The sequence below is a fragment of the Phyllobates terribilis genome, unplaced genomic scaffold, assembly GCF_046119375.1.
Source record: "Phyllobates terribilis strain yellow unplaced genomic scaffold, ASM4611937v1 Scaffold_1__5_contigs__length_1240528914, whole genome shotgun sequence".
In the NCBI taxonomy this organism is placed as follows: domain Eukaryota; kingdom Metazoa; phylum Chordata; class Amphibia; order Anura; family Dendrobatidae; genus Phyllobates; species Phyllobates terribilis.
Genome location: NW_027362761.1, coordinates 6,523,511 through 6,548,047, shown reverse-complemented (window position 1 = coordinate 6,548,047; position 24,537 = coordinate 6,523,511). Strand labels below are relative to the sequence as shown.

General features: G+C 49.3%; 1 pseudogene; it reads right to left on the bottom strand.

Moving 5' to 3' along the window:
• Positions 1 to 673: 673 nt before the first annotated feature.
• Positions 674 to 24,195, bottom strand: LOC141173723 (dynein axonemal heavy chain 9-like; annotated as a pseudogene).
• Between the last annotated feature and the right edge of the window lie 342 nt (positions 24,196 to 24,537).

Genomic DNA, 24,537 nt, shown 5'->3' with positions numbered 1-24,537 from the left:
AACGGCTTGTAATATCCTCATTGTCAGGATTCGGTTCCAGTTATCAGTACGTGACCACTCCTATGTGATTTTCATACTTCTGGTTATGCCAAGTAGTTTCTCTTTAATGAAGCTGGGGCTGAAGTATTTCACTGCATGTGATTGTAAGTGTGCAAATCACTTATGAGCGGTTACATGACTACTCAAAGCGCTTAAGCTGTTTATATGGGGGAGGGATGGCGCCAAACTGAATTTTTGCCCTGGATTCTGCATAAGACATGTATGGTATTTTTGAGCAAATAGTAAATTGCTAGGTCAGAGCATTCAGCATGGATCTCTGTAAAAAAAAAATGTGAACTGAACCTTCAATGCACCACAAATTTGACTCTTGAGACAAATGGAGAGCGCAGTCTGCACGTTCGGACACGGAGTTCCCTTTACCAGAAAAGAGATCAAACCTCTGCCCTTTTGGACTTGCTTTCGCTCAGTAAATGGAGGTACATCTAAGTCCTGGATAATGACGTAATGTCTGTAGAAGCGATGACCGTCCCCACTGATGGTTCTTACAAATGTAAGAGAAGCAAATGCTTTATTAGAACAGATTTACAGGTAACTTCTGAGGACGCGCGGCTCCTCCGATTATATATTACTCTTAATACTGGATTTTCTATTTTTCACAAGGTGCAGAATCCTCTTCGTGCAACAGAAAACAGTTCAGTCCACGTGAGAACCAATTAACCAGAAAGGCATCTAAATCTGCAACAGCAGCGCCACCCCGGCCAGGACCCATTTCGAGGGGTTCTCCTTGGTCTTGAGGTTGAATGTCCACACGTATGTAGGTCCTCTCTGCCGCGTCTTGTACACAGGACAGGCGTAGACGTTGCGGGTGTCCTGTTTATCCACAGGGATTGCCTTGATGAAGATGACCGGCATCGCTGGAGTCAAGTCTTTTAGCCGCGCGTTTGTGATGATGCTGGTCTGTAAGGGGAAAAGATGGCACAAATTGTATGAGTGTATTAATGGTGCACTGGAAGTATCCTGTTAAAACTAAGCTGCTGCTTTACGGAAAAAACAGCGCCATCCGCCTGTGTGGCTGTGTGTGGTACTGCAGCTCAGGACCATTCAAGGGAACAAGCCTGCAGAAAGGCAGAGAAATGAGCTGTGACCCTTCTAGGGGTGGACTATTTCAGTTTTTATTAGATCGTTTTTTCATTAAGTAGCGAATAAAATGCACATAAAGATTTATCATTCTTTTTAAGGAAGAGGAGGAAAAAAAAAAATCACATCTGATTTATAAATCACCATGGAAACAATATCCAGAGAACGCGACTTTATATATTCAGCTCCGACACCCAAAAGAAGCGGGTCCCACTCCGAGATAAATGATGTGATAAGGCCGAGACGGATGTGCGGAGACGCCGATTTCTGGCTCTTAAGCACAACAGATATTGTAATGATAAATGATGGTGTTCAGACGCCGCCGGGTGCGCTTCGTTAATGTGTTACCAGCCGATGGATCTTTAAATAGTCGGGTTTTATTTCTTCTTGGGAAATCTGTCAGATTGTTATAAATAGTCGGAGCAGTGAATTGTCTGGATTTGCCCGCGGATCACCCTCCGTCCGCGGATTGTAAGACGAATGCGATATTATGAGCTTTTATGTACAGTAAGTAAGGCTCAGTCCATCCACATCGGAGTCCTGGGCACCGGTTCTTCACCTTCTGAATTTTTATTGCTTAATTTTTGCATTTAGAAAGAAAATGAACAAGTTCCTAATAGTCTCTCTCAAACAATTTCTACCAATTTGCTGCTGGAGAGGGTATAGAAGTACTTGTATCTCTGTATACAGGGAGCTCCCCCTAGTGGTGGCTGCAGACAGGATCTTATGTATCTCTGTATACAGGGAGCTCCCCCTAGTGGTGGCCGCAGACAGGATCTTATCATGTATCCCTGTATACAGGGAGCTCCTCCTAGTGGTGGCCGCAGACAGGATCTTATCATGTATCTCTGTATACAGAGACCTCCCCCTAGTGGTGGCTGCAGACAGGATCTTATCATTTATCTCTGTATACAGGGTGCTCCCCCTAGTGGTGACTGCAGACAGGATATTATCATGCATCTCTGTATACAGGGAGCTCCTCCTAGTGGTGTCTGCAGACAGGATCTTATCATGTATCTCTGTATACAGGGAGCTCCCCCTAGTGGTGGCTGCAGACAGGATGTTATCATGTATCTCTGTATACAGGGAGCTCCCCCTAGTGGTGGCTGCAGACAGAATCTTATGTATCTCTGTATACAGGGAGCCCCCCCTAGTGGTGGCCGCAGACAGGATCTTATGTATCTCTGTATACAGGGAGCTCCCCCTAGTGGTGGCTGCAGACAGAATCTTATGTATCTCTGTATACAGGGAGCTCCCCCTAGTGGTGGCTGCAGACAGAATCTTATCATGTATCTCTGTATACAGGGAGCTCCCCCTAGTGGTGGCCGCAGACAGAATCTTATGTATCTGTGTATACAGGGAGCTCCCCCTAGTGGTGGCCGCAGTCAGAATCTTATATATCTGTATACAGGGAGCGCCCCCTAATGGTGGCTGCAGACGGGATCTTATGATATATCTCTGTATACAGGGATCTCCCTCTAGTGGAGGCTGCAGACAGAATCTTATCATGTATCTCTGTATACAGAGAGCTCCCCCTAGTGGTGGCTGCAGACAGAATCTTATGTATCTCTGTATACTGGGAGCTCCCCCTAGTGGTGGCTGCAGACAGAATCTTATCATGTATCTCTATACAGAGAGCTTCCCCTAGTGGTGGCCGCAGACAGGATCTTATGTATCTCTGTATACAGGGAGCTCCCCCTAGTGGTGGCTGCAGACAGAATCTTATGTATCTCTGTATACAGGGAGCTCCCCCTAGTGGTGGCTGCAGACAGAATCTTATGTATCTCTGTATACAGGGAGCTCCCCCTAGTGGTGGCCGCAGACAGAATCTTATCATGTATCTGTGTATACAGGGAGCGCCCCCTAATGGTGGCTGCAGACGGGATCTTATCATATATCTCTGTATACAGGGATCTCCCTCTAGTGGTGGCTGCTGACAGAATCTTATGTATCTCTGTATACTGGGAGCTCCCCCTAGTGGTGGCTGCAGACAGAATCTTATCATGTATCTCTGTATACAGAGAGCTCCCCCTAGTGGTGGCTGCAGACAGGATCTTATCATGTATCTCTGTATACAGAGAGCTCCCCCTAGTGGTGGCTGCAGACAGAATCTTATGTATCTCTTTATACAGGGAGCTCCCCCTAGTGGTGGCCGCAGACAGAATCTTATGTATCTGTGTATACAGGGAGCTCCCCCTAGTGGTGGCCGCAGTCAGAATCTTATATATCTGTATACAGGGATCTCCCTCTAGTGGAGGCTGCAGACAGAATCTTATCATGTATCTCTGTATACAGAGAGCTCCTCCTAGTGGTGGCTGCAGACAGAATCTTATGTATCTCTGTATACTGGGAGCTCCCCCTAGTGGTGGCTGCAGACAGAATCTTATCATGTATCTCTGTATACAGAGAGCTCCCCCTAGTGGTGGCCGCAGACAGGATCTTATGTATCTCTGTATACAGGGAGCTCCCCCTAGTGGTGGCTGCAGACAGAATCTTATGTATCTCTGTATACAGGGAGCTCCCCCTAGTGGTGGCTGCAGACAGAATCTTATGTATCTCTGTATACAGGGAGCTCCCCCTAGTGGTGGCCGCAGACAGAATCTTATCATGTATCTGTGTATACAGGGAGCTCCCCCTAGTGGTGGCCACAGTCAGAATCTTATCATATATCTCTGTATACAGGGATCTCCCTCTAGTGGTGGCTGCTGACAGAATCTTATGTATCTCTGTATACTGGGAGCTCCCCCTAGTGGTGGCTGCAGACAGAATCTTATGTATCTCTGTATACAGAGAGCTCCCCCTAGTGGTGGCTGCAGACAGGATCTTATCATGTATCTCTGTATACTGGGAGCTCCCCCTAGTGGTGGCTGCAGACACATGATAAGATTCTATCTCTGTATACAGAGAGCTCCCCCTAGTGGTGGCTGCAGACAGAATCTTATGTATCTCTTTATACAGGGAGCTCCCCCTAGTGGTGGCTGCAGACAGGATCTTATCATGTATCTCTGTATACAGGGAGCTCCCCCTAGTGGTGGCCGCAGACAGGATCTTATGTATCTCTGTATACAGGGAGCTCCCCCTAGTGGTAATTGCTGCAGTTAGTAAGCAGTTAATCACTAGTTACCAGCTTGTCCCAGTAAAGCAGCCTGTTGGCAGTCAGCCCGTCCATTCCCCATCTTCTCTTCATTACACAGCAGATTTCTCCAGAACTTGATGCATATGGAGAACGGCTGCACCTTCCATTGATCCGTCCGCTGTGTTGTTTAGGGATCACTCGCTGATAATTAAGCGCACATTTACATTTTCTCTGGTATTCAAGCTGCTTTTTTAATCCATATAAATCAAAGCCGGATTATGTCTTTTTGCATTTTGCGCTTCATCTTCTTCTCGAATGACATCGAGGCCTTGTTCTCGTACGGAGGAGAAGTCGCCGCTTCCATTGTCTTTATGCTGAATCTCCGTTGACCTTGTAGACTGTCTTCTGGTAATTGGCGCACGGGCTCTGCGCTCTCACCCACGTTCAAAGACTAGCTACTCGATCTAAAAAGCCGGTGGCGGGCGGCACCGCTAATCGGCAGATAATGTGCCAGACGGACCCACTTTGATCAGTCTTTCAAAATTGTAATGAAGTTTCTTGAAGATCTTTGGCGACAGCAGAAGAAAGGGGAAGGCAGGAGGGCACGGCCGCTGCTTCTCCCTCTCCCGTCTCTGATGTCAGACCAACGATTCCCCAGAAGAGTTTTAAAGTTGTTTTAAGGTCGTCGCTTTTAGAGAAAACTTTCTGAAATCGCCCTTAGGCGACCTGCTGGCGCGGAGCTTGTACGGCGGCACCCGGGGAGACCCGATGGCGCCATACTGTGGTGTCCTCTGCTGCCTCCATACAGCACAGTATTAAGGAGGTCCTCTACATTAGAAGCAACACTCCCTAATACCTTATTTACTGTATTTTATGGTTTTCGGATGAAACTGGGAGGTGAATGTTGCGGCCTGTCTTTGTGTTTAACCCATTACTTGGGTTCCATTAAGGTTCTTCTCATGTCTTAGGGTATGTTCACATGGTGCAGTTATATTGCATTCCTGTCCCGGGTGTGTCATAGGTGACAGACCGTTTTTTTTGTATTTAAGGAGGTATGCAAATTGTATGTTAACCTTCGTCCTTACTTCTCCGGTAATGAGGAGCAACGGGTTGGCATTGTGATCTCTCTACTGCAGGGAGATCCTCAGTCAAGTCATGGGCGTTTTCGTAACCGCAGGACTCTGTCTCCAATCTGTGGAGGGGTTTTTCGGAGCTCTGGCCCTCATCTATGATGACCCTGACCGAGTCGCCGTGGCCGAGTCAAGGCTATGGTCCAGAGGAAAGGATGTGGGTTTCAGCGTCAGAGGTGAACGCTCCCAGATTGGTTCACTCATTCCACACCTCTTTATGAGTAGCCTCCGGACTCTCAGGAAGAGGGGGGGGGGTACTGTCACTGGTGTGTCAGAGGTGATGAGTCGCCCTGCAGTGGGAGATCTCTACTTTTGGCATTGTAGACAGCTTCTTAGATAATGAGATAAGAGGCTGTCTTTAGGACCGAGCGGCTACCTCCCTCTGGTAATTAGCTCTCTGGCCTGGGTGTATATATACCTGGTGTTTCTAAGAGGGAGTCGCCGGCTATATCCATTTCTGCTTGTGAGGCTTAGCAGGAGCATTACTTCATCCTCTCTGGAGCTTGAGGCCGTGTGCACACTTGGAGTTCAGCTAAAGCTAAGCCATTTCCCCTGTTTTGTCCACCCTTGTCTATACAGTTTAGTGGAGGTTGACTAGTGCTCATCTTTTTCCATCCCTAGCCGTGGCCTTACACCAGGGAGAGTAGGGCGAGGCTATATAGGGTCGGTAGTTGAGACAGGGTGACACTAGACCAGACTAGGATGTCCCCCCCCTTTCCCCTCTGTGTTGCACTAAGTCTTCCCCCACACCGGGCGTGACAATTCCTTTGCTAACAATCACAGTTTCATGGTAATTCTGTGGAAATAACTGTAAAAATGCAACCTCAGCACGACATGTAAAGTCCATGAACTCCAGTCATGTCTAAAGCTACATTCACACTTCTTCTGGCTTCCAGTTTTCTCCCTTCACTGTAGGGCACGTGCACCCGTAGCGCTTTATGGGATCCTGAGTAACCATTTGGGGCTGCTGAGAGTAGAAGCCAAATAATTGCTGCTTTGTATGTGACTGGAGCGCCGGCCAAGTATATATTTTGTGCTGTTGACTTGATGAGACGCAGCATTACCTGTGTGTCCCAGCGTGCCCCCTCCATGAACAGTCCGTGGACGTAGGCTCCCTCTCGTGGAGGACTGCTGAAGTCCTCTCTGTTCTTGGTCACATCGCACTGCAGCGTTATCTTATCGAGCGGCCATTCGTTCTTCCTGGTCATAGACTGCATAATGGCTGTAAGGAAGGACTGGGGGTTAAAGAACCCGGCCAGCCAGACGGCGGAGGGCAGAGCCAAGTCTCCCGTCCAGGTCTCTAACTCCTTGATACGGCTGAGAAGGTCGACGAACCAGCCTGCAAGACCTGCCATGGATGGGTAGGCTCTCTTGGTCCATGAATCGGGCACCATGTCCAGGAAGATGGCGTTCTGTAGATTCTCCATGTCGCTGGTCATGGAGAGTTCACCCTGGAGGACAAATAGAACGAGAGTGACGGGCAGGTTTGCTACAAGCCTCTAATTCTTACACAATGTAAACTTAACAATTTGCAGTAACATTTTGGTTGTATTTTGGCGTACGGTGCGGCAGCTCCAGCCTTTTACCTTCAGCCCTAAATTTAGCTCCTTCAGGGAGCGTCTGATCTCTCTAGTCAGCATGTTCATTCTCTCGCACTCCTGGAAGGCGACCACTATGTACGGCGTCCTCTCCTCCACCTTCGCCATCAGTTCTGTGATATTAAACTCTTCAGGGAGTTTCTCCAGGATCTCGTCCAGCGTGGCCTTCCCCTGCTGAGGAAGCACACACAAGGTTCACGCTGTAGTTTGTGGGTCCCAGGAGGAACGGATAGGCGACTGGTCCAGTGCCACCGCCCTATTACTGCCCACATTAGCTGCGGAGAGGCTCAATATCCGGACTGGCTCCAAGCGTCCACCATTGGGAGGATATTCTCCTCCCTTTATAATAATGTTCTGAGATTTCCACTGGTGGCTTCTAAGCTTACGGATATCAATCCGCCATCCACTAATACAGACAAGCGCAGTGTGAGTTTACCATATCACCTCTACAGCAGCTGACCAAGCACAGATCCTACACAGTGGAGAGGACGTGATCATTAGCACCGCATGTCACACTGCTCCAGGTCTGGAACAATGAGTCAGGGCGGTAGTGAAGGATACTGGGACCCTTTTCATGGCTCATACGCTCTGCGGTATTGTGTGTGCCGGGATAAGACAGATTCAGGGTCGCTCAGATCTCTGACATGAGACGCTCGCAACTCAGTCACCGCCTCTTGGTATGAACACTACTGCTCTGACTGGAGTGCGCAGAGTCAGGCCTCGATCATTACCCCTCCGTGAGTCATGGCCTAATATTAAATGTGTCAGATGAGGCCATTTTTGGTCTGGGCCTCAGAATCTGTTGACTGGCTTCTTCATCCGGTCCTATGTGCAATATTCTTACCTTCTCCTCTCGGGTGACACCGCCACCCTCGCCCATGCTGCTGTCCCGGGGCTGCATCTCCAGGACGGTGCGGAACAACTTCTAGGACGTCTGAGTCAGGAAGCCGATCTCTGCGTTGGGGTGCAAGCCGTACAGGTACGGAGACTCGGCTGGAAGGACGTCATCGATATACTGGGAAGAGAAGCAGGAGAGCGCTGTAATGGCAGAGATTGAGGACATCGTCTGCCACAAACTCAGTGCGGACCCCATTTCATGAATCGTTATCGATGGCCTTTTTTTTGTTCCTGGTAATGACAACCGTGCTGAGTGACAACTGGTGTCAGTTACTCTCACCACCCGTCTCCATAATACCTTGTGGTAACCGTTGTAATCCATGTTTCCGGGGAGTGGGAACCCCGGAGCCAGAAACAGCTCGCCTTCCATCATTTCTGGCTTTATGAACTCCTCCAGATACGTCCTGCACAGCCGCCGGTCCCAGTTATCCGTGATGTGACCTCCGTACATGATCTCACCAAACAGATAACGCAGGTCGTCATAGGGGACCTGAAACACAAAGTAAATGGGGCGTAAAGGATGCTGGACAGACTACGGGCGGAGGAGGCTCAAATAAAAAGTCAGGGAGCTACACGCCACTCACACTGCGGCCTGGCAGAAGATGCCATAACACTTATGGACTTCTGCCATAGCTAATGTAATGTTTAAAGGTGGAATTAACCTTTTAAATCACGCGGTGATGGGAGGGGGGTTGCTTCTTCTGCTCATTCACATATTATGGGTCTTGAATAAAACATTATTCTACCGCCAATAAGGCCAGTAGTCCGACCCGTCCTCCGTGCACCTGCCTCGCTGTCACTTTACATTTAGCAACGAGATTTTATTTTGCTGAAGGCCTGAAAGTATGAAATCAGCGTGGCGAGACGCCATCTATAGGCCGGTCCGGACGTTGCCAGTGACGTGTCATCACCTTTAGCTTTCCCATGTGGAGCCCCGGCTCTTACCTTGGCATTGGCTTCCAGATAGTTGTACAGCACGTTGATTGAAATTGTGAGGTCTCCGGTGTTAAAGGGATAGGAGCGGTTCCACCCCTGGGGTCCGAACTTTCTCCTCTCGGCCACCACGGCGTAGAAGTAACACAGAGCGAACAGGATGCTCTTGAACTCTGTTTCGCGAGCACACATCTCCAGAGTGTCCTGTATGTGAGAGCAGAGAAGAACATGGGATGTCACCGTCTTACCCCTCGAACATATTTTTGGTCCTCTCTGATAGATGGACTCTCTGAGGTTATGACGTTACCTGGTTAAAGTTATCCAGAGCTTTGTGCAGGTTGGCGTGCATGCCAGTCGGAGGCTCGTTGGTGATTTTGATGGAGTTTTCGAGGATGCCCTGAGGAATGATGTAACCCTCGGGGGACCCGGCGGGCTCAGCGCTGATGAACACGCGGAAATTTGGGTGGCTTCCTTCACTGTGATGTTCAAGCTTCTTCTCCAGCGTGCTCAGCCACTTGGCCACCAGATGAATGTTCTGTCATAGATAATGCACAAGTCAGACTGATGAGGGCACAGGACCGGGCCGCCGACAGGTCTGGGATATTGTCATAAATACCATAGACCGTGAACGGAGTGGCTGGCCTTTTCTCTAATCATCCTCCACCTCTACTTGTCTCCCTCCTCTCCTCATCCTTCCCATCTCCTCATCCCCTACTCTCCTCATCCCACTCCTCTCCTCTTTCCCCTCTTCTCATATCCCTTCTCTAATCATCCTCCACCTCTACTTGTCTCCCTCCTCTCCTCATTCCCCTCCTCCTCATCCCCCTCTTCTCCTTATCCCCTCTTCTCATCCGCTCCTCTCCTCATCCCCCTCTTCTCCTCATCCCCAACTCTCTTGATCCCCTTCTTCTCCTCATCCCTCTACTCTCTTCAGCATCTCCCTCTTCTCCTTGTTCCCCTCATTTTCTCATTCCCCTCCTCTTCTCATCCCCCTCCTCGCTTCATCTTCTTCAACTCCTCATCCCATTCTTCCCCTCATCCCCAACTCTCATTTCCCTCTTCTCGTCATCCCCCTCCTCTCCTAATCCTTCCCATCTCCTCATCCCCCAACTCTCTTCATCTCCCTCCTCTCCTCATCCTTTTCATCTCCTCATCTACCTCTTCTCATCCCCTCCTCTCCTCATCCACCTCTTTCTCTCATCCCTCTCCTCTTTCTCCTCTTCTCGTTCCCCTCATCCCCCTACTCCCCTCCTTTCCTCATCCCCTCTTCTTCTTATCCTTCACCTCTCCTCATTCCCTTCCTTTTCTCATCTACCTCATCCCCCTCCTCTTCTTATCCCTCGCGTCTCCTCATCCCCTCATCTCATTCTCCTCTTCTTCTCATTCCCCTACTCTCCTGATTTCCCTCCTCTCCTCAATCCCCTCCTTTCCTCATCCACCTCTTATTCTCATCCCCTTCTTTTTCTTATCCCTCTCTTCTTCTCATCACCCTACTCTCTTCATCCCTCTACTCTCCTCATTCCCCTCCTCTCCTTACCCCCCCTATTCTCTTCATCCTCATCTTCTGCTCTCCTCATCTCCCTCTTCTCATTGTCCCTTCTTCGACTCATCCCCTCCTCTTCTCATGCCCCTTCTCTCTTAATCTCCTTCCTCTCCTCATCCCCCTCTTCTTTTCCTTATCCCCTTTTCTCCTCATACCCTTACTCTCTTCATCCTCCTTATCTCCTGCTTTCCTCATCCCCCTCTTCTCATAGTCCCCTCTTCTTCTCATCCCCCTCTTCTCCTCATCCACTTTCCTCATCCCCAACTCTCTTGATCCCCCTCCTCTCCAGGATTAGATACACGGCTCAGCAGACAGTATCACACAGGATTAGATACACGGCTCAGCAGACAGTTTCACCCAGGATTAGATACACGGCTCAGCAGACAGTATCACCCAGGATTAGATACACGGCTCAGCAGAAGGTATCACCCAGGATTAGATACACGGCTCAGCAGACGGTATCGCAGGATTAGATACACAGCTCAGCAGATGGTATCACACAAGATTAGATTCACGGCTCCGCAGTCAGTATCACACAGGATTAGATACACGGCTCAGCAGACAGTGTCACACATGATTAGATACACGGCTCAGCATTCAGTATCACACAGGATTAGATACACGGCTCAGCAGACAGTATCACACAGGATTAGATACACTGCTCAGCAGACAGTATCACACAGGATTAGATACACGGCTCAGCAGACAGTATCACACAGGATTAGATACACGGCTCAGCAGTCAGTATCACCCAGGATTAGATACACGGCTCAGCAGTCAGTATCACCCAGGATTAGATACACGGCTCAGCAGTCAGTATCACCCAGGATTAGATACACGGCTCAGCAGTCAGTATCACACAGGATTAGATACATGGTTTAGCAGTCAGTATCACCCAGGATTAGATACACGGCTCAGCAGTTAGTATCACACAGGATTAGATACACGGCTCAGCAGTCAGTATCACAAAGGATTAGATACACGGCTCAGCAGACGGTATCACCCAGGATTAGATACACGGCTCAGAAGTCAGTATCACACAGGATTAGATACACGGCTCAGCAGACAGTATCACACAGGATTAGGTACGCGGCTCAGCAGACAGTAACACACAGGATTAGATACGCGGCTCAGCAGTCAGTATCACCCAGGAATAGATACACGGTTCAGCAGTCAGTATCACACAGGATTAGAAACACGGCTCAGCAGTCAGTATCACAGGATTAGAAACACTGCTCAGCAGTCAGTATCACACAGGATTAGATATACAGCTCAGCAGACAGTATCACACAGGATTAGATACACAGCTCAGCAGACGGTATCACACAAGATTAGATATACAGCTCAGCAGACAGTATCACCCAGGATTAGATACACGGCGCAGCAGACGGTATCACCCAGTATTAGATACACAGCTCAGCAGACAGGATTAGATACACGGCTCAGCAGTCAGTATCACACAGGATAGGATTAGATACATGGCTCAGCAGTCAGTATCACACATGATTAGATACACAGCTCAGCAAACAGTATCACACAGGATAGGATTAGATACACAGCTCAGCAAACAGTAACACAAGATTAGATACACGGCTCAGTAGTCATTATCACACAGGATTAGATACACGGCTCAGTAGTCAGTATCACACAGGATTAGATACACGGCTCAGCAGACAGTATCACACAGGATAGGATTAGATACACAGCTCAGCAAACAGTATCACAGGATTAGATACACGGCTCATCAGTCAGTATCACCCAGGACTAGATACACGGCTCAGTCAGTATCACACAGGATGAGATACACGGCTCAGCAGTCAGTATCACACAGGATTAGATACACAGCTCAGCAGACGGTATCACACAGGATTAGATACACAGCTCAGCAGACAGTATCATCCAGGATTAGATACACAGCTCAGCAGACGGCATCACCCAGGATGAGATACACAGCTCAGCAGACGGTATCACCCAGGATTAGATACACGGCTCAGCAGACGGTATCACCCTGGATTAGATACACGGCTCAGCAGACGGTATCACCCAGGGTTAGATACACGGCTCAGCAGTCATTATCACACAGGATTAGATACACGGCTCAGCAGACAGTATCACCCAGGATTAGATACACGGCTCAGCTGTCAGTATAAACCCAGGATTAGATACACAGCTCAGCAGATGGTATCACACAGGATTAGATACACGGCTCAGCAGATGGTATCACACAGGATTAGATACACGGCTTAGCAGACAGTATCACCCAGGATTAGATACACGGATCAGCAGTCAGTATCACCCAGGATTAGATACACAGCTCAGCAGATGGTATCACACAAGATTAGATACACGGCTCAGCAGACAGTGTCACACATGATTAGATACACGGCTCAGCAGACAGTATCACCCAGGATTAGATACACGGCTCAGCACTCAGTATCACCCAGGATTATATATATGGCTCAGCAGACAGTATCACACAGGATTAGATACACGGCTCAGCAGTCAGTATCACACAGGATTAGATACACAACTCAGCAGTCAGTATCACACAGGATTAGATATACGGCTCAGCAGACAGTATCACACAGGATAGGATTAGATACACAGCTCAGCAAACAGTATCACAGGATTAGATACACGGCTCAGTAGTCAGTATCACACAGGATTAGATACAAGGCTCAGCAGTCAGTATCACACAGGATTAGATACACAGCTCAGCTGACGGTATCACACAGGATTAGATACACAGCTCAGCAGACAGTATCACACAGGATTAGATACACGGCTCAGCAGACGGTATCACCCAGGATTAGATACACGGCTCAGCAGACGGTATCACCCAGGATTAGATACAAGGCTCAGCAGACGGTATCACCCAAGATTAGATACACGGCTCAGCAGACGGTATAACCCAGGATTAGATACACGGCTCAGCAGACGGTATCACCCAGGATTAGATACACGGCTCAGCAGACGGTATCACCCAGGATTAGATACACGGCTCAGCAGACGGTATCGCAGGATTAGATACAGGCTCAGCAGACGCTATCGCAGGATTAGATCCGAGGCTCAGCAGACGCTGTCGCAGGATTAGATACAGGCTCAGCAGACGGTATCACCCAGGATTAGATACATGGTTCAGCAGACGGTATCGCAGGATTAGATACACGGCTCAGCAGACGGTATCACCCAGGATTAGATACACGGCTCAGCAGACGGTATCACCCAGGATTAGATACACGGCTCAGCAGACGGTATCACCCAGGATTAGATACACGACTCAGCAGACGGTATCACCCAGGATTAGATACACAGCTCAGCAGACAGGATTAGATACACGGCTCAGCAGTCAGTATCACACAGGATAGGATTAGATACATGGCTCACCAGACAGTATCACAGGATTAGATACACGACTCAGCAGACAGTATCACAGGATTAGATACACGACTCAGCAGACAGTATCACACAGGATGAGATTAGATACACAACTCAGAAGACAGTATCACAGCATAGGATTAGATACACAGCTCAGCAGAAAGTATCACACATGATAAGATTAGATATACAGCTCAGCAGACAGTATCACACAGGATAGGATTAGATACAGCTCAGCAGACTGTATCACAGAGGATTAGATACATGGTTCAGCAGTCAGTATCACCCTGGATTAGATACACGGCTCAGCAGTCAGTATCACACAGGATTAGATACACGGCTCAGCAGTCAGTATCACCCAGGATTAGAAACATGCCTCAGCAGACAGTATCACACAGGATTAGATACGCGGCTCAGCAGTCATTATCACCCAGGATTAGAAACACGGCTCAGCAGACAGTATCACACAGGATTAGATACACGGCTCAGCAGTCAGTATCACCCAGGATTAGATACACGGCTCAGCAGTCAGTATCACACAGGATTAGATACACGGCTCAGCAGTCAGTATCACACAGGATAGGATTAGATACATGGCTCAGCAGTCAGTATCACACAGGATAGGATTAGATACACGCCTCAGCCGACCGTATCACAGGATTAGATACACGGCTCAGCAGACAGTATTACATGATTAGATACACGGCTCAGCAGACAGTATCACACAGGATGAGATTAGATACACAACTCAGCAGTCAGTATCACACAGGATAGGATTAGATACACAGCTCAGCAGAAAGTATCACACATAAGATTAGATACACAGCTCAGCAGACAGTATCACACAGGATAGGATTAGATACACAGCTCAGCAAACAGTATCACAGGATTAGATACACGGCTCAGCAGTCAGTATCACCCAGGATTAGATACACGGCTCAGCAGTCAGTATCACACAGGATTAGATACACGGCTCAGCAGTCAGTATCACCCAGGATTAGATACATGCCTCAGCAGACAGTATCATACAGGATTAGATACACGGCTCAGCAGACAGTATCACCCAGGATTAGATACACTGTTCAGCAGTCAGAATCACCCAGGATTAGATACACGGCTCATCAGTCAGTATCACACAGGATTAGATATACGGCTCAGCAGACAGTATCACACAGAATAGGATTAGATACACAGCTCAGCAAACAGTATCACAGGATTAGATACACGGCTCAGCAGTCAGTATCACCCAGGATTAGATACACGGCTCAGTCAGTATCACACAGGATTAGATACACGGCTCAGCAGTCAGTATCACACAGGATTAGATACACAGCTCAGCAGACGGTATCACACAGGATTAGATACACAGCTCAGCAGACGGTATCACACAGGATTAGATGCACGGCTCAGCAGTCAGTATCACACAGGATTAGATATACGACTCAGCAGTCAGTATCACACAGGATAGGATTAGATACACAGCTCAGCAAACAGTATCACAGGATTAGATACACGGCTCAGCAGTCAGTATCACCCAGGATTAGATACACGGCTCAGCAGTCAGTATCACACAGGATTAGATACACGGCTCAGCAGTCAATATCACACAGGATTAGATACACGGCTCAGCAGTCAGTATCACACAGGATTAGATACACGGTTCAGCAGTCAGTATCACACAGGATTAGAAACACGGCTCAGCAGTCAGTATCACAGGATTAGAAACACTGCTCAGCAGTCAGTATCACACAGGATTAGATATACAGCTCAGCAGACAGTATCACACAGGATTAGATACACAGCTCAGCAGACGGTATCACACAGGATTAGATATACAGCTCAGCAGACAGTATCACACAGGATTAGATACACGGTGCAGCAGACGGTATCACCCAGGATTAGATACACGACTCAGCAGACGGTATCACCCAGTATTAGATACACAGCTCAGCAGACAGGATTAGATACACGGCTCAGCAGTCAGTATCACACAGGATAGGATTAGATACATGGCTCAGCAGTCAGTATCACACATGATTAGATACACAGCTCAGCAAACAGTATCACACAGGATAGGATTAGATACACAGCTCAGCAAACAGTATCACAGGATTAGATACACGGCTCAGTAGTCAGTATCACACAGGATTAGATACACGGCTCAGTAGTCAGTATCACACAGGATTAGATACACGGCTCAGCAGACAGTATCACACAGGATAGGATTAGATACACAGCTCAGCAAACAGTATCACAGGATTAGATACACGGCTCATCAGTCAGTATCACCCAGGACTAGATACACGGCTCAGTCAGTATCACACAGGATGAGATACACGGCTCAGCAGTCAGTATCACACAGGATTAGATACACAGCTCAGTAGACGGTATCACACAGGAATAGATACACAGCTCAGCAGACAGTATCATCCAGGATTAGATACACAGCTCAGCAGACGGCATCACCCAGGATGAGATACACAGCTCAGCAGACGGTATCACCCAGGATTAGATACACGGCTCAGCAGACGGTATCACCCTGGATTAGATACACGGCTCAGCAGACGGTATCACCCAGGGTTAGATACACGGCTCAGCAGACGGTATCACCCAGGGTTAGATACACGGCTCAGCAGACGGTATCACCCAGGATTAGATACACGGCTTAGCAGACAGTATCACCCAGGATTAGATACACGGATCAGCAGTCAGTATCACCCAGGATTAGATACACAGCTCAGCAGATAGTATCACCCAGGATTAGATACACGGCTCAGCAGTCAGTATCACCCAGGATTAGATACACGGCTCAGCAGTCAGTATCACACAGGATTATATACACGGCTCAGCAGTCAGTATCACAGGATTAGATACACGGCTCAGCAGACAGTGTCACACAGGATTATATACACGGCTCAGCAGTCAGTATCACAGGATTAGATACACGGCTCAGCAGATTGACGCCCTTTTTTTTTTTAATTTGAGGCAGGAGGGTAATTGGACCTTTCTGTCTGTCATGGCTTAGTCATTATCGGTGGGAGATGGTCCGTGCTCCCGCATTCTGTATCGCCCAAAATAAAGAAAGGGGTGAAACGTGTCAGGGCGCAACAGTGCAGCTGTTCCCCCGGTGGTGGAAGAGGGGAACTGCACCGATGTCGTTTGATCTTTTGACTTACGTGATCGACGGCCGGGTGCAGACGGTGCTTGTGCCCATACGCTCCGGAGGTAGAAAAGCCCCAGACATAAACTGTAGTCTAAGAGCACAGACGTGACATCCATGTAACCTAAGGCGAAGTTAATTGCTCTCACCAACCGTGATTGCCTTGATTTCAGCTTTCCATAAGTTGTCTGTTGCGGTCTCCCTTGTCTGTGCCTCTGCTGCTTGCTGTCTAAGTGCCTTCTTGCTGATATTTGCAACCTCCTGCTCTCTGCATGTTCTGCAAATCTTCCTCTTCCAGTTGTGTAGTTGTGCCCCTCATGCATAGAAATGGTGCAGCTTAAAGATGGAGGCCTTCCTCTGGGCACCAGACTGCAGCTCTCCTGTACATGTAGGGGGTGATTTGGTTGCACGAGGTTCGCCGGTTTTGGCGGTTCAGCTGAGTTGATGGAAGTATGGGGAAAATCCTGAAGTTCCTTGAGTGAAGTGGGCGCTCGTTGTGAGGTCCTGGGGAAGGCACAGTAAGAAATTGCGGGGGAGCACGCTGTGAAATCACAGGGTTGGCTCAGTAAGAGGTCGTGGGGATGGAGAATTGTGAGGACACTGTGTTGGCTCAGTAAGAGGTTGTGGGGATGGAGAGTTGTGAGGACACTGTTGGCTCAGTAAGAGGTTGTGGGGATGGAGAGTTGCGAGGACACTGCCTTGGCTCAGTAAGAGGTTGTGGGGATGGAGAGTTGTGAGGACACGGTGTTGGCTCAGTAAGAGGTTGTGGGGATGGAGAGTTGTGAGGACCCTGTTGGCTCAGTAAGAGGTCGTGGGGATGGAGAGTTGTGAGGACACTGTTGGCTCAGTAAGAGGTCGTGGGGATGGAGAGTTGTGAGGACACTGTGCTGGCTCAGTAAGAGGTCGTGGGGATGTAGAGTTGTGAGGACACTGTTGGCTCAGTAAGAGGTCGTGGGGATGGAGAGTTGTGAGGACACTGTTGGCTCATTAAGAGGTTGTGGGGATGGAGAGTTGTGAGGACACGGTGCTGGCTCAGTAAGAGGTCGTGGGGATGGAGAGTTGTGAGGACACTGTTGGTTCAGTAAGAGGTTGTGGGGATGGAGAGTTGTGAGGACACGGTGTTGTCTCAGTAAGAGGTTGTGGGGATGGAGAGTTGAGGGGACACGGTGTTGGCTCAGTAAGAGGTTGTGGGGATGGAGAGTTGAGGGGACACAGTGTTGACTCAGTAAGAGGTTGAGGGGACACAGGGTTTGCTCCATAAGAGATTGTGAGGTCATGGGGTTGGCTTCATAAGAGGTCGTGGGGATGGAGAGTTGTGAGGACACGGTGTTGGCTCAGTAAGAGGTTGTGGGGATGGAGAGTTGAGGGGACACGGTGTTGGCTCAGTAAGAGGTTGTGGGGATGGAGAGTTGTGAGAACACGGTGTTGGCTCAGTAAGAGGTTGTGGGGATGGAGAGTTGAGGGGACACGGTGTTGGCTCAGTAAGAGGTTGTGGGGATGGAGAGTTGTGAGGACACGGTGTTGTCTCAGTAAGAGGTTGTGGGGATGGAGAGTTGAGGGGACACGGTGTTGGCTCAGTAAGAGGTTGTGGGGATGGAGAGTTGTGAGGAAACGGTGTTGGCTCAGTAAGAGGTTGTGGGGATGGAGAGTTGTGAGAACACGGTGTTGGCTCAGTAAGAGGTTGTGGGGATGGAGAGTTGAGGGGACACGGTGTTGGCTCAGTAAGAGGTTGTGGGGATGGAGAGTTGTGAGGACACGGTGTTGTCTCAGTAAGAGGTTGTGGGGATGGAGAGTTGAGGGGACACGGTGTTGGCTCAGTAAGAGGTTGTGGGGATGGAGAGTTGTGAGGAAACGGTGTTGGCTCAGTAAGAGGTTGTGGGGATGGAGAGATGAGGGGACACGGTGTTGACTCAGTAAGAGGTTGAGGGGACACAGGGTTTGCTCCATAAGAGATTGTGAGGTCACGGGGTTGGCTTCATAAGAGGTCGTGGGGATGGAGAGTTGTGAGGACACGGTGTTGGCTCAGTAAGAGGTTGTGGGGATGGAGAGTTGAGGGGACACGGTGTTGGCTCAGTAAGAGGTTGTGGGGATGGAGAGTTGTGAGGACATGGTGTTGGCTCAGTAAGAGGTTGTGGGGATGGAGAGTTGTGAGGACACGGTGTTGGCTCAGTAAGAGGTTGTGGGGATGGAGAGTTGTGAGAACACGGTGTTGGCTCAGTAAGAGGTTGTGGGGATGGAGAGTTGAGGGGACACGGTGTTGACTCAGTAAGAGGTTGAGGGGACACAGGTTTGCTCCATAAGAGGTTGTGAGGTCACGGGGTTGGCTTCATAAGAGGTCGTGGGAATGGAGAATTGTGAGGTCACAGGGTGCCGCAGTAAAAGGTAGCTGAGATTTTTATTTTTCTATGGTGGGAAGTTTTCTATGTGCGACTCGTCGTTCGGAGATTGAACCTCTCTGGAATTTCCGGAATTTTACATTCTTTGTGCCAAATAGATTCGTGCAGGAGATAAGAGTCTCCTCGTTTGTGCATGATGTATGGGTATACAGTCATAGCTTATAGAGGAACTCCGCCATAACATCCTTACAGCCGCGAGGCTCAGATAAGCATCCACGGGTTTTTTGCAATCCTTACACGAGTTTTATGTTGGCAGACTACGTCTTGAGGATTTTCCGCCACTTACCGGTGTGTAGCCGTTTTTGTGGTGCCCTTTGCAGTGAGGCTGTATCTGCTGCACTTTCCTGTACAGTATAACTCTTATCTCTTTTAGCCGGACGGAGGTTCACATCGCCAAAAGGTGAATTGGGCTCGAGGATTCGGTTGTAAACACATGGAGCTTTTTGTGATTCTTAGCCCAAAGGTAGGACACTGTTTATGAGAGCCTAAAGTGACTGCCACATCAGACAAAACTTTATCAGGGATCCAGAAAGGATCTCGACCAATTGTACTGGGAATCATTTTTTATTTTTTTTCATTCGGAGAAGCCATCACCCTTCCCACCGATCTTTGCAGCTCACACACTCGTGTCGCGACACTGCCCAATTCCTCACCAGTCACAAGTTAGTGTCTGGTCTGTCCCATGGTGGAGACCACGGCCACATGACGGACCTCGTTGACTGACTGACCGACCGACATGTAGTCTTATTTTTCATGTCCAGTATGACATAATGTGTGACATCCTGTAGATGAAGCCGCCGGCGCACAGGTGAACATAACCTGTGCCCAAGCCAGGCACTAGGCTATCTGCTTTTAGATGTTCTCTAGATTAGAGGCCCCGGCATGTCCATTCTTGTACAAGTACAGACAGGTGGGTGCTGTCTGGCCTCCTGTGATCCTCATATAGCTAAAGACAGAACCCCAACCCCCCAAAAAGGGGGGTGGTTTTCCAGAATGGGGGACCCTGTAGTGCTGTGGTCACCTGAATTACCACAGCACTACAAACTCTTCAAACTCTAGGACAGTCAATAACTTCCTGATTGGTGGGGGTCTGTCCGTAAAATCGCCCTGTGTGGAAGGGGTTAAGAATGGAGTGGGGCGGTGCGCACTCTCAACCTCAACTTTGTTCAGAAGGGGCTTTTCAGAGCTCTATTCTCGAGATGTGGGGGTCCCAGCGAATGGACCGCCAGTGATGGGAAAGTTATCCCCTATTCTGTGGTACAAACCATATAAACTAAATTTGCCAAAAAATCTGGCATACACATCTCGTGACAGATTTATTATTTGGAGCCTTTTTATGCCTTGCTGTAAAGTTTCTTGGGGGAATCAAAAAATGCATCAAAATTTTGGTGCAAAATACTTGCCCCAAGTAAATGGAGAGGAGGCGATCAGAAAAGTTTGAATTGTAGCAAGAGGCACTAAATGGAGGCGTCCTCCATTGTAAACCTCCTGCCGGTCTGGTGATACACTGAACTTTTAGGACTAGTAGTAATATTTGCCCCATGAAGCAGTGGGGAACTTGTAGGGTTAATACCAGTGCAGAGAATGCATTGCGGGGAGCGGGGGTCTTACTTGTTTGCCTTGAATCCATAGTGAATGTGAATTACCAAAGGAAAACCTTTATCTGGTGGAATGTAATAAGCTAATTAGTTTTTCTACTGACTTTTAATACATGAGATCCCGGGAGCTGAGAAAAGTCTCCGACATCTCATCAGGAAACATCTTCCGTCCACTCCTTGTAGTCGCGTACGATGTGTTTACAGACCTGCCTCATTAAAACCTAGAAAGCATCATAGATAACGCACAAAAAACCCTCTAAGGAATCGCTCGTATGAAAGGGAATTTATCGATAATTGTAATTGTGTGATGTGCCTTTAAATATTGTGTCTTGTCGTACACTTTGTTGCAGTATTAATAAAAGTGCCGGGTTTGTAAACGTCGTCTTCATGTGTCATCACTGGGCCTCTGGATGGCGTCACTGGGTGTATGGATGGTATAGCGTCACTGGGTGTCTGGATGGTATGGCGTCACTGGGTGTCTGGATGGCGTCACTGGGTCTATGGATGGCGTCACTGCGTGTCTGGATGGTATGGCGTCACTGTGTGTCTGGATGATATGGCGTCACTGCGTGTCTGGATGGTATGGCGTCACTGGGTGTCTGGATGGCGTCACTGGCTCTCTGGATGGCGTCACTGGGTGTATGGATGGTATGGCGTCACTGGGTCTCTGGATGGCGTCACTGGGTGTCTGGATGGCGTCACTGGGTCTATAGATGGCGTTACTGCGTGTCTGGATGGTATGGCGTCACTGCGTGTCTGGATGGTATGGCGTCACTTGGTCTCTGGATGGCGTCACTGCGTGTCTGGATGGTATGGCGTCACTGGGTGTCTGGATGGCGTCACTGGGTCTCTGGATGGCGTCACTGGGAGTATGGATGGTATGGCGTCACTGGGTCTCTGGATGGCGTCACAGGGTGTATGGATGGTATGGCGTCACTGGGTGTCTGGATGGCGTCACTGGGTCTATGGATGGCGTCACTGCGTGTCTGGATGGTATGGCGTCACTGCGTGTCTAGATGGTATGGCGTCACTTGGTCTCTGGATGGCGTCACTGCGTGTCTGGATGGTATGGCGTCACTGGGTGTCTGGATGGCGTCACTGGGTCTCTGGATAGTGTCACTGCGTGTCTGGATGGTATGGCGTCACTGCGGGTCTGGATGGTATGACGTCACTGCGTGTCTGGATGGCGTCACTGCGTGTCTGGATGGTATGGCGTCACTGGGTCTCAGGATGGCGTCACTGCGTGTCTGGATGGTATGGCGTCACTGGGTGTGTGCATGGGATGACGTCACTGGGTCTCTGGCGTCACTGGGTGTATGGATGGTATGACGTCACTGGGTGTGTGGATGTTAGGACGTCTATGGATGGCGTCACGGGGTGTATGGATGGTATGACGTCACTGGGTCTCTGGATGGCGTCACTGGGCGTCTGGATGGTATGGCGTCACTGGGCGTCTGGATGGTATGACGTCACTGGGTCTCTGGATGGCGTCACTGGGCGTCTGGATGGTATGACGTCACTGGGTGTCTGGATGGTATGACGTCACTGGGTCTCTGGATGGAGTCACTGGGTATGTGGATGTTATGATGTCACTGGGTGTGTGGATGGCATCACTGGGTGTGTGGATGGTATGACGTCACTGAGTCTCTGGATGGAGTCACTGGGTGTGTGGATGTTATGATGTCACTGGGTCTCTGGATGGCGTCACTGGGTGTGTGGATGGGATGGCGTCACTGGGTGTGTGGATGGGATGGCGTCACTGGGTGTGTGGATGGGATGGCGTCACTGGGTCTCTGAATGACGTCACTGGGTGTGTGGATGGTATGACGTCACTGGGTCTCTGGATGGAGTCACGGTGTGTGGATGGTATGACGTCACTGGGTCTCTGGATGGAGTCACTGGGTGTGGATGGTATGACGTCACTGGGTCTCTGGATGGAGTCAGTGGGGGTGTGGATGGTATGACGTCACTGGGTCTCTGGATGGAGTCACTGGGTGTGTGGATGGTATGACGTCACTGGGTCTCTGGATGGAGTCACTGGGTGTGTGGATGGTATGACGTCACTGGGTCTCTGGATGACGTCACTGGGTGTGTGGATGGTATGACATCATTGGGTCTCTGGATGGCGTCACTGGGTGTGGATGGTATGACGTCGCTTGGTGTGTGGATGGTATGACATCACTGGGTGTATGGATGGTATGGCATCACTCGGTGTGTGGATGGTATGACGTCTATGGATGGCGTCACTGGGTGTATGGATGGTATGACGTCACTGGGTCTCTGGATGGCGTCACTGGGTGTCTGGATGGTATGTCGTCACTGGGTCTCTGGATGGCGTCACTGGGCGTCTGGATGGTATGACGTCACTGGGCGTCTGGATGGTATGACGTCACTGGGTCTCTGGATGGCGTCACTGGGTGTCTGGATGGCGTCACTGGGAGTCTGGATGGCGTCACTGGGTCTCTGGATGGTATGACGTCTCTGGATGGCATCACTGGGTGTGTGGATAGTGTCACTGGGTGATCCCTGGCGTAGTGCTCTGATGACTCTAGCTGGTGCCTTTGTCTGAGGACTCTGACTGTTGATGACTCTGTTGTAACAGAAACGGTGTTCCCAGGGCTCTGACCGCTGATGACTGCTGTCATGTTCTCATTTTACTATTAACTGGTGCCTTTTTGAGAAGACTCTGTTCACCTTTTAACTGGGATTTGATTACGATGGTTATTGACAACTGATGTTATTCTATAGGAATACTGGCCATTGATGGCTCGGTGCAATGTTCCTGGTATTCTCAGCCTTGGCTTAGTGGCACAACTAGTACCATATGGAAACAATACTAATCCAACTTGTACCGTCTTCAAAGAAAGTTTGTTGGTAATAATTGGCAGGGGACTCTGAAGACTCAGGCTGTGTCCAGAGGAGCCTGATCACTGGTGACTGAATATGATGTCAGCCCCCCCTGGATGTGGTGTCAGTCATCAGTGTTCAGGTTCCTCTGGACACTGACAGTCACAAGTGATAAAGCTCCTTTGAACGTGGTGTCAGTCATCAGGCTCTTCTGGACACTGTGTCAAAGGAGCCTGATCACTGGTGCCTGAGGCGGCGTCCAGAGGACTCTGGTGCCTGAGGCGGCGTCCAGAGGACTCTGGTGCCTGAGGCGGCGTCCAGAGGACTCTGGTGCCTGAGGCGGCGTCCAGAGGACTCTGGTGCCTGAGGCGGCGTCCAGAGGACTCTGGTGCCTGAGGCGGCGTCCAGAGGACTCTGGTGCCTGAGGCGGCGTCCAGAGGACTCTGGTGCCTGAGGCGGCGTCCAGAGGACTCTGGTGCCTGAGGTGGCGTCCAGAGGACATGCTGCATCCAGAGGACTCTGATCACTGGGTGGCTGGCGTCGTGTCCGGAGGAGTCTAATGATCATTGGGCTTCATTTACTTTTCCTTTTAATTATTTAATCAATTTATACTGTTCTATTGATTCTGTATCTGAAAATAATTTTTCTACACACTTTTCTTGGTGCTTTCTTAGTTGATCGTTCCCTCAAATCATCATAGGAATAAAGTTATTGTGTGGGATTGTCAATAATAATATTTCTTGATGTTATTGTTCCATTCTCTTGTCACTCCGTATTTATATTTTCCATTTTCCACAGCAATAGTATTTCTTATGCCTTGAGAACTCTGCTGACTGAGGCCGCG